Below are 7,557 nucleotides of genomic sequence, written 5' to 3'. Positions count from 1 at the left end.
TAATTTCCTGATTTCTTTTAGTTCTTTGTCCATGTTTTTCTTTAGTTCTTTGAGCCTATTAAAGACAGTTTTTAATAAAGTCTTTGCTTCTTGTTTTAGTTTGCTAAAGGCTGCCAAAGCAAAATACCAGGAATGTATTGGCTTTTAAAATAGGACTTTATTAAGATAAAATTTTACATTTTCAAGGCTGTGAAAATGTCCAAATCAAGGCACCATCAGAGATGCTGTCTCACCAAAGGTCAGCAGCTCCATTAATCCTGGACTCTTGCCACATAGCAAGGGAAAATGGCCCTGGACTCTGCCTTCTCTTCCAGGTTTACTTTCTCCATGAGCTCAGCTGTGGATTATCAGGCATATGGCTCACCTCTTCCCAGGCATCATCTCTTCAGATTCAGGCTGCTCCACTGAATCCAGCCTCCAACCTCTCTCTCAGACTCTTGGAATTTTTCTTTCTGTGGCTGTAGGTGATCCTGGAGTCTTCCCTCACATGGCAAAATAAAACATACAGTTCTCTTTCTATGTGTCTTTGCTTTCAGGTCTCAGTTTGTATAAGACTCCAGTAAAAGAATTTGGACCCCTGCAATCTAATCAAAGATTAGATTGGGATGTGATAAAAATTGATCTAATCAAATTTTCCTTAACTGAATCTAGCCAAAAGGTCCTACATACAATAGCCTTACACATATGGGAATGGGTTATCTTAAGAATATACTTTCTGGGGTTCACAAAAGACTCAATCCAGTATATTCCATCCACTGACCCCCCCCCCAAATACATGTCCTATCCATATGCAAAATGCATTCTTTCCATCACAATATTTCCAAAGCATTCAGAAACAATGCTAAGTACAAAATCTCATAAAATCAATTATAGGCATGCAGTCTGTCATGGTGCAAAATTCTTCTGCAGCTGTAGATGTGTGAACATTTAAAAAGAAGTTATTTCTTTCCACTTTACAAAGGAGGGACAGTCATAGAATAAATATTTCCATTGCCACATGGATAAATTGGGAAGAAAAGAGAGGTCACAGGTGCCAAACAATTCCAAAAACCTATTAGATTTCAGAGTCTGAGCATCATCTATAGAAGGATGTCTTCTTCTTCTTCTTGGGGCCTCATGAAGGCCCTCCTTCCAAAGGCTTGCCTGGCAGCCATCTTCTCAGTTCTACCATCATCATACATCTGGATGCTGGCCAAGCTGTAGGCCTCAACCTCCAAGAAAACTGGGGTGAAGGCCACAATCTCCCCAATCTCTGGAACACAGGCCCAACCCCTTCAGAAGTGTAGGGTGGCAAGCTAATATTCCCAACCCTTAGGAAGTGTGTTCCATTCTCTCAAAAACAAGGATTGTTAGAACTCTCCCTCAACAATGAGGTGGAGGACCCACACTCTTCAAATGCCTGGTCAATCCACCCTTTCCACATAAGTGTGGGGTCCCTCTTGGTCCAAGAAGATGTTCTAAGTCCAGACCTCAGCTTCCATGGTGTTGTTCTTGAAATCATTTTTCTTTCTATCTATTCCTCTTCTGTATATTATAGTCCAGGCTGACAGTGGTTCCATTCTTACAGATGTTGCAAAAGAGTTGTTGGTTTTGCATTCAGTTCATGGGGTTCCAACCATCAGATAATAGGACTTTCTACAAATCTTTCCTGGATAATGGCATTTCCAATTTTGACATACAAGGAAATAGCTGCTTGATTCCTTGTTGAGTTAACTTCTCACATGGGACATTATTCTCTTGGTATTTACTTCCCAGAAGCGTACAGTTTCCCAAACCATCAATTTCTGATGACTTTGTGTCCAGGAGTTCAGTTCAAAGTTTTTCTCTTTCCTCTTGAATTTTTCTATAAGCTGCAAGGAGAAGCCAGGCTTTGTTTTCCAAACTTAGTTTGGCAATCTCCTCAGCTAAATATCCAAGTTCACCACTTTCAAACACTGCCTTCTTTCCAACATCAGGAGTAAATTTTGCCAAATTCTCTGCACTTTAAAATAAGGATTGCCTTTCCTCCACTTTCCAATCATACACTCATCATTTCCTTCTAGGGACTCATCAGAAATACCTTTATTTATTTATTTTTTATTTTCTTTATTTATTTTTATAATATTACATTCAAAAAATATGAGGTCCCCATATATCCCCCAACCCCCTCAGCCTACTCCTCCCCCCATAACAACAATCTCCTCCATCATCATGAGACATTCATTGCTTTTGGTGAATACATCTCTGAGCACCACTGCACCTCATGGTCAGCATACCTGTGGCGAGACAGCATCTCTGAAGATATCTTGATTTGGACATTTTCACAGTCTTGGAAATGTAAGCTTTTACCCTAATAAATTCCCATTATAAAAGCCAACCAATTTCTATTATTTTGCATTGGCAGTCTTTAGCAAACTAAAACAGAAATTGGTATCAAGAAATTGGAATGTAGCTGCTGTGTGAATAACAAAAATGTTGGAATGGTTTTTATAAATTGGTAAGAGAAAGATTCTGGAGGAATTGTGAGATGCTTGATAGACAAGGCCTAGATTCCTTTGAAAAGACTGTTGATAGAAATATGGATGCTTATTTCCAAGGGCAAAGATCTGTGATGAAGGATCATCCAGTGATGGGCCCTTGATACTGATGACTATGCTTATGTGCCTGTGTGCTTGGAGTTGTCCTAAATGATACTGCTGGTCTGAGTTGACCTTTTTATTCATGGTCTCTTTCTATTTGCATGACCAGCTAGTGATTTGTAGTAATCCCTTAGCATCAGGGAGGCTCATCCCCCAGAGTCATGTCTCCTGCTGGGGCAAAGTTAATGCATTTATATGCTGAGTTTGGCTTAGAGAGTGGCCACATTTGAGCAAGATGGAAGCTTTCAGGTGGTTACTTGTATTTTCGATTCTATGCTTTTAAAAATTTTCATCACTTTATGGTTTACATTATGGTTTACAATTTAGACTATAAACTTTTATAAATTTTTGGTGAAAGTTAACATGTCCTCTATCCATCATTGTATGATCATACAGAACACTTCCTTTGCCCCCAGTTACCCCTTCTTCCATCTATTCTATTCCTCTCTACCAATCCTCTCAGGGCTCAGAGTGACAAACAAGTATCACTGCTTAAACGGCAAATTTCATAGATAGTTGCAGCAATGAAGTGGGCTTGACACACTGTCTGGTCTCCCCCATTGAGAGTCACCCATGCTCTCAAGAAACATCCTCTGCTCTGTTTGAGAACATCAGACCTCCACAGGATGGGGGTATAATATCATCCTGCTCATTTTATGAGTCTTCACACACTGATATAGCACACTATGACAAGATGAGCAAACACACACTCCCTAGAAAACTGTCCCAGGTTCACCCTGTGCCAGATGTCCCCCCCTTTTTTTTTTCTTTAATTATTTATTTATTTATTTTTTAATTTACATTAAAAAAAATATGAGGTCCCATTCAACCCCACCGCCCCCACCCCCCACTCCCCCCACAGCAACACTCTCTCCCATCATCATGACACATCCATTGCACCTGGTAAAGTTCATCTCTGAGCATCACTGCACCCCATAGTCAATGGTCCACATCATAGCCCAGACTCTCTCACGTTCCATCCAGTGGGCCCTGGGGGGATCTACAGTGTCCCGTAATTGTCCGTGAAGCACTATCCAGAGATGTCCCCCTCTAAGCACCTTAAACCAGTAAGCATTCCTTATTCTATTTTCTGAAGAATTTTCTTAACATTATATTTTCAACAATCTACCTGACAATCTCCCGAGTTCACCTTCTTCCCTTCAACCCTCCCCCCAATTCCATGGACCATCTGACCCATCCTTCCAACCCTAGTTCCCCCTCAAACCTGCAAAGCCCAACCCAATACTATCCCTATACCACCATATTATCTCTTCATGCACAACTACTGACCTGCACTTTATCATAGATTTTGCCCATGTGGGCATTGGCTCAAAACATTCTTCTCCCTCCCTATTATCCTGTAAGCCTATATTCCAGTCTAAAGCTCTCTGAGACAGCTTGATTTGCTTAATTCATATCAGAAAGGTCTTGCAGTATTTTTCCTTCAGTGCCTGGCTTGCTCCACTCAATATAAGGTCCTCAAGATTCACCCACGTTATCCCATTGTTAGTACTGTATTTCTTCTTACAGCTGAGTAGTATTCCATTGTATTTATATACCACATTTTATTCACTCATTCATCTGTTGATGGGCATTTGGGTTGATTCCAACTTTTGGCAATTGTGAATAAGGCCACTATGAACATTGGTTTGCATACATTAATTCATGTCCTTGTTTACAGCTCTTCTGGGTATATACCCAGTAGTGGAATTGCTGGGTTATATGGCAAATCTATAGCTAGATTTTTTTAAAACTGTTATCTCTACATTCTTTATTTTTATTTTATTTTTTCAATTGTATTTTTTTAAAGATACATAGATCACAAAAAAATGTTACATTAAAAATATAAGAGGTTCCCTCATACCCCATCCTCTACCCTCCCACTATTCCCACATCAAAAACTTCTTTCATCATTGTGGCACATTCATTGCATTTGGTGAATACATTTTGGAGCACTGCTACACCACATGGATTATAATTTATGTTGCAGTTTACACTCTCCCTCAGTACATTCAGTGGGTTATGGCAGGATATATAATGTCCAGCATCTGTCCCTGCAATATCATTTAGGACAACTCCAAGTTCCAAAAATGCCCCCACATTTCATCCCTTCTTCCCTCTCCCTGCCGTCAGCAACTACCGTGGTCACTTTCTCCACATCAATGCTGCAGTTTCTTCCATTACTAGTCACAATAGTTTTATAGTAGTATATCAGTAAGTTCACTCTAGCCCATATTTTATTTCTTCATTCTGTGGACCCTGGGTTGGTGATGTCCACTCCACCTCTATACTGAGAGGGTGCTTAGATCCTACATGATTGATGGATGTGATTCTCCTCCTTGGAGTTGTAGGCACTCTCATTTCCCTGATTTGGTGGTTGACCATGGTTTATTTCTGTACATACCACATTTTTTAGGAGGTACCAGGGATTGAACCCAGGACCTCGTACATAGGAAGCATGTGCTCAAACCTGGGCTACACTCACTCATAATTGTGATTTATTTCTAGTGTTTTTAAGAATATCATTTCGTATAGTTTTCTTAGTGATTGCTCTAGGTGTTGCAATAGACATACATAAATTAGTCTAATTTTATCACTGTCAATTTCAAGTGAAGTTTAGGAAATCATACTTTCTTTATACCCTTTTAAAATCCCACTTTTTATATATAATTTATTATTTATTCTACATAAATTTGTCACTACAACAGATTTTTTAAATATGTTTTGCTTCAATCTTCAAATACAATTTAAGAAATTCATGAAAAAATTGTCTTATTTAACTTACCCCTATCTTTACCCTTTTCAATGCTCTTCTTTCCTTTCTATAGACCTAAACCTTCTTTTGTTCATAATTTGCTTTCTGTTTAGAGAACTTTCTTTAGCCTTTCTTTTAGGCTATTTATGATGTGAAAAATACCTCCTAACAGCCTGTGCCCTCGGATACGTACCGGAGACTTTCCGTGTCGCCGTCGGCACAAAACTGCGCGCAACATGGCTTGGGTCCGGACTGGGCCACAGCGTCTAGAGAGATGTGGGACCTCTAAACCTTGTTAGTGCCAGAGCTTGGGCCGCAGGCAGCACCATGCCAGTGGAGAAATAGAACCTCTGGATAAACTCTTCCTGGGAAGCTTTGCTAATTTACTGCAGCTGGACAATGTTCCTCATTAATATCTGTATGTCAGCATTATCATCACATCATTTCACTGTGGTAGCAGGAAATCAGCTCTGGAATTCTATCCAGAAAAAGCACCTGGATCCAAGTTTTTCAATGGCTTCAAGACAACCAGAAGTACTTGCTCTTGAGCCTAGTGGGTATCTAGGCAAGATGCCCCTGCCCACTGGGATGTACCGTTGAGCATTCAGCGATGATGACGATGCCCTCGAGGACCATAGGGCCCACGACTCCTCTTCCATCAGACATGGGCAGCATCTCCTGGAAGCCCGTGATTCCAGAGTGTAAGTGTCAGCACCTCACCAAGTTAGAGTAAGGAGAGGCCAGTGTATCCTCCCCTGCTGTGACCCCATCACCAGCCACTGACAGTGTGGACAAGGTCCTAGTGGTGAAAGATAAAGCTACCCATGTCATCATTAGTTCTCTGATCACAAAACAGACCTAGGATAGCATTCAGCATTTTGAGCAACAGGCAGAGCTGAGAGATACTGACTACACACCCCACAAGATCCTTACCACCGAGGACACCAAGTACCTTCTCATGGCAAAAGCTTTCCACAAACTAAAACTTCAGAGCCGAGAGATAATTAAAGAAGAAAAGCAGCCTTCATCGGCTCAGTCTACTCCAAGCAGCAACCCCCACTCTTCCCCTAAACAGAAAGCCAGAGGCTGGTTCACTCCTGGTTCTTCCACAGCTTTACCTGGCCCGAATTCTGGCATCATGGATTTCAGAAGTGGGGATAAGGACAGAAACTCATCAGAAAAATGGAGCCTCTTTGGCCCAAGATCCTCCCAGAAATCTGATTCATGAGGCTTTGCCACCTGGGTTTATAGAGGAGTATAGAAGCCCTCTCCAATGGAACTGATCCACATCCAGGCTACCCACATGGCAGAGGACCCAGCATTCTTCAATCCACCAAAGATGGATGTACCAGTGATGGAAGGGAAGACCCATAATCTCAAACACTGTGACTTGAATGTGTTCATGCCCACTGGGTTCTAGAATGCTTTCTATTCCAGGGACTCTGGATAAAGGGCATCTTGCTCCCCATCCCCATATTACTTTGGCTCTTACATAGGAAAGGTGTATTTTTTAAAAAAACATGTTAAACTGAGGCTAGAGCTGGAGACACCGTTGACTTTTGAGAAACATTAGTGCATAGTTTGTCTTTTTTGTGTGGAAGAAACCATTTTGTACTACTTTAGTTCAAAGTTAAACTAACTGATCTCAGCAGTAGTGTATCGAGGCTCTTGTTACCTACTTTTCTATCATGTACCCTAGACAAGAACTTTAATTATTGCTTACTAGGTAAATAATGTTTGTGATGTTGCAAAACCCAGGTTTCTACTTGATTCCTACACCACTAGCAACATGAGCATTGACAAATCATGGAGTAGTGGTGTTTGCTGACTAGTTAAGACAAACCTGGCCCTCTTGACACTGTGCTAACTGTGGTCTGGCCTTGTTGGTGGGATGGGACCTCAGATCTGTTTGAGATATTGATACAGAAATAAGTTAGTCTTGGCAGGGACCTCTCTTCCTACTGTTGAAACTGGACTCTCTTGGCCGTTTTGGGAGACCTTAGGGATCGCTGTCTCCTGCAGCCAATGCTTCATGCAGTACCTCTTGGGTCAGTGCTGTTGGAAGGATGATTCCCTTTGTTGTGTCACAGAGCAAACACTAGGTTCTGCATATCCTTTCTTGAACTTTTAAGTGAGATTAATTTTAATTTAACCCCAATTTGGTTGAAAATTTCCTGAGCCTTG

The 7,557-nt window shown here is 41.0% G+C and overlaps 1 pseudogene; it reads left to right on the top strand.

Moving 5' to 3' along the window:
• Positions 1–5,886: 5,886 nt before the first annotated feature.
• On the top strand, positions 5,887–6,793 carry LOC101426534 (putative monooxygenase p33MONOX pseudogene; annotated as a pseudogene).
• The last annotated feature ends 764 nt before the right edge of the window (positions 6,794–7,557 follow it).

The sequence above is a fragment of the Dasypus novemcinctus genome, chromosome X (assembly GCF_030445035.2).
Source record: "Dasypus novemcinctus isolate mDasNov1 chromosome X, mDasNov1.1.hap2, whole genome shotgun sequence".
NCBI classification, from domain to species: domain Eukaryota; kingdom Metazoa; phylum Chordata; class Mammalia; order Cingulata; family Dasypodidae; genus Dasypus; species Dasypus novemcinctus.
The sequence above is the reverse complement of the archived record's forward strand: the minus strand, read 5'-3'. Positions and strand labels throughout refer to the sequence as shown.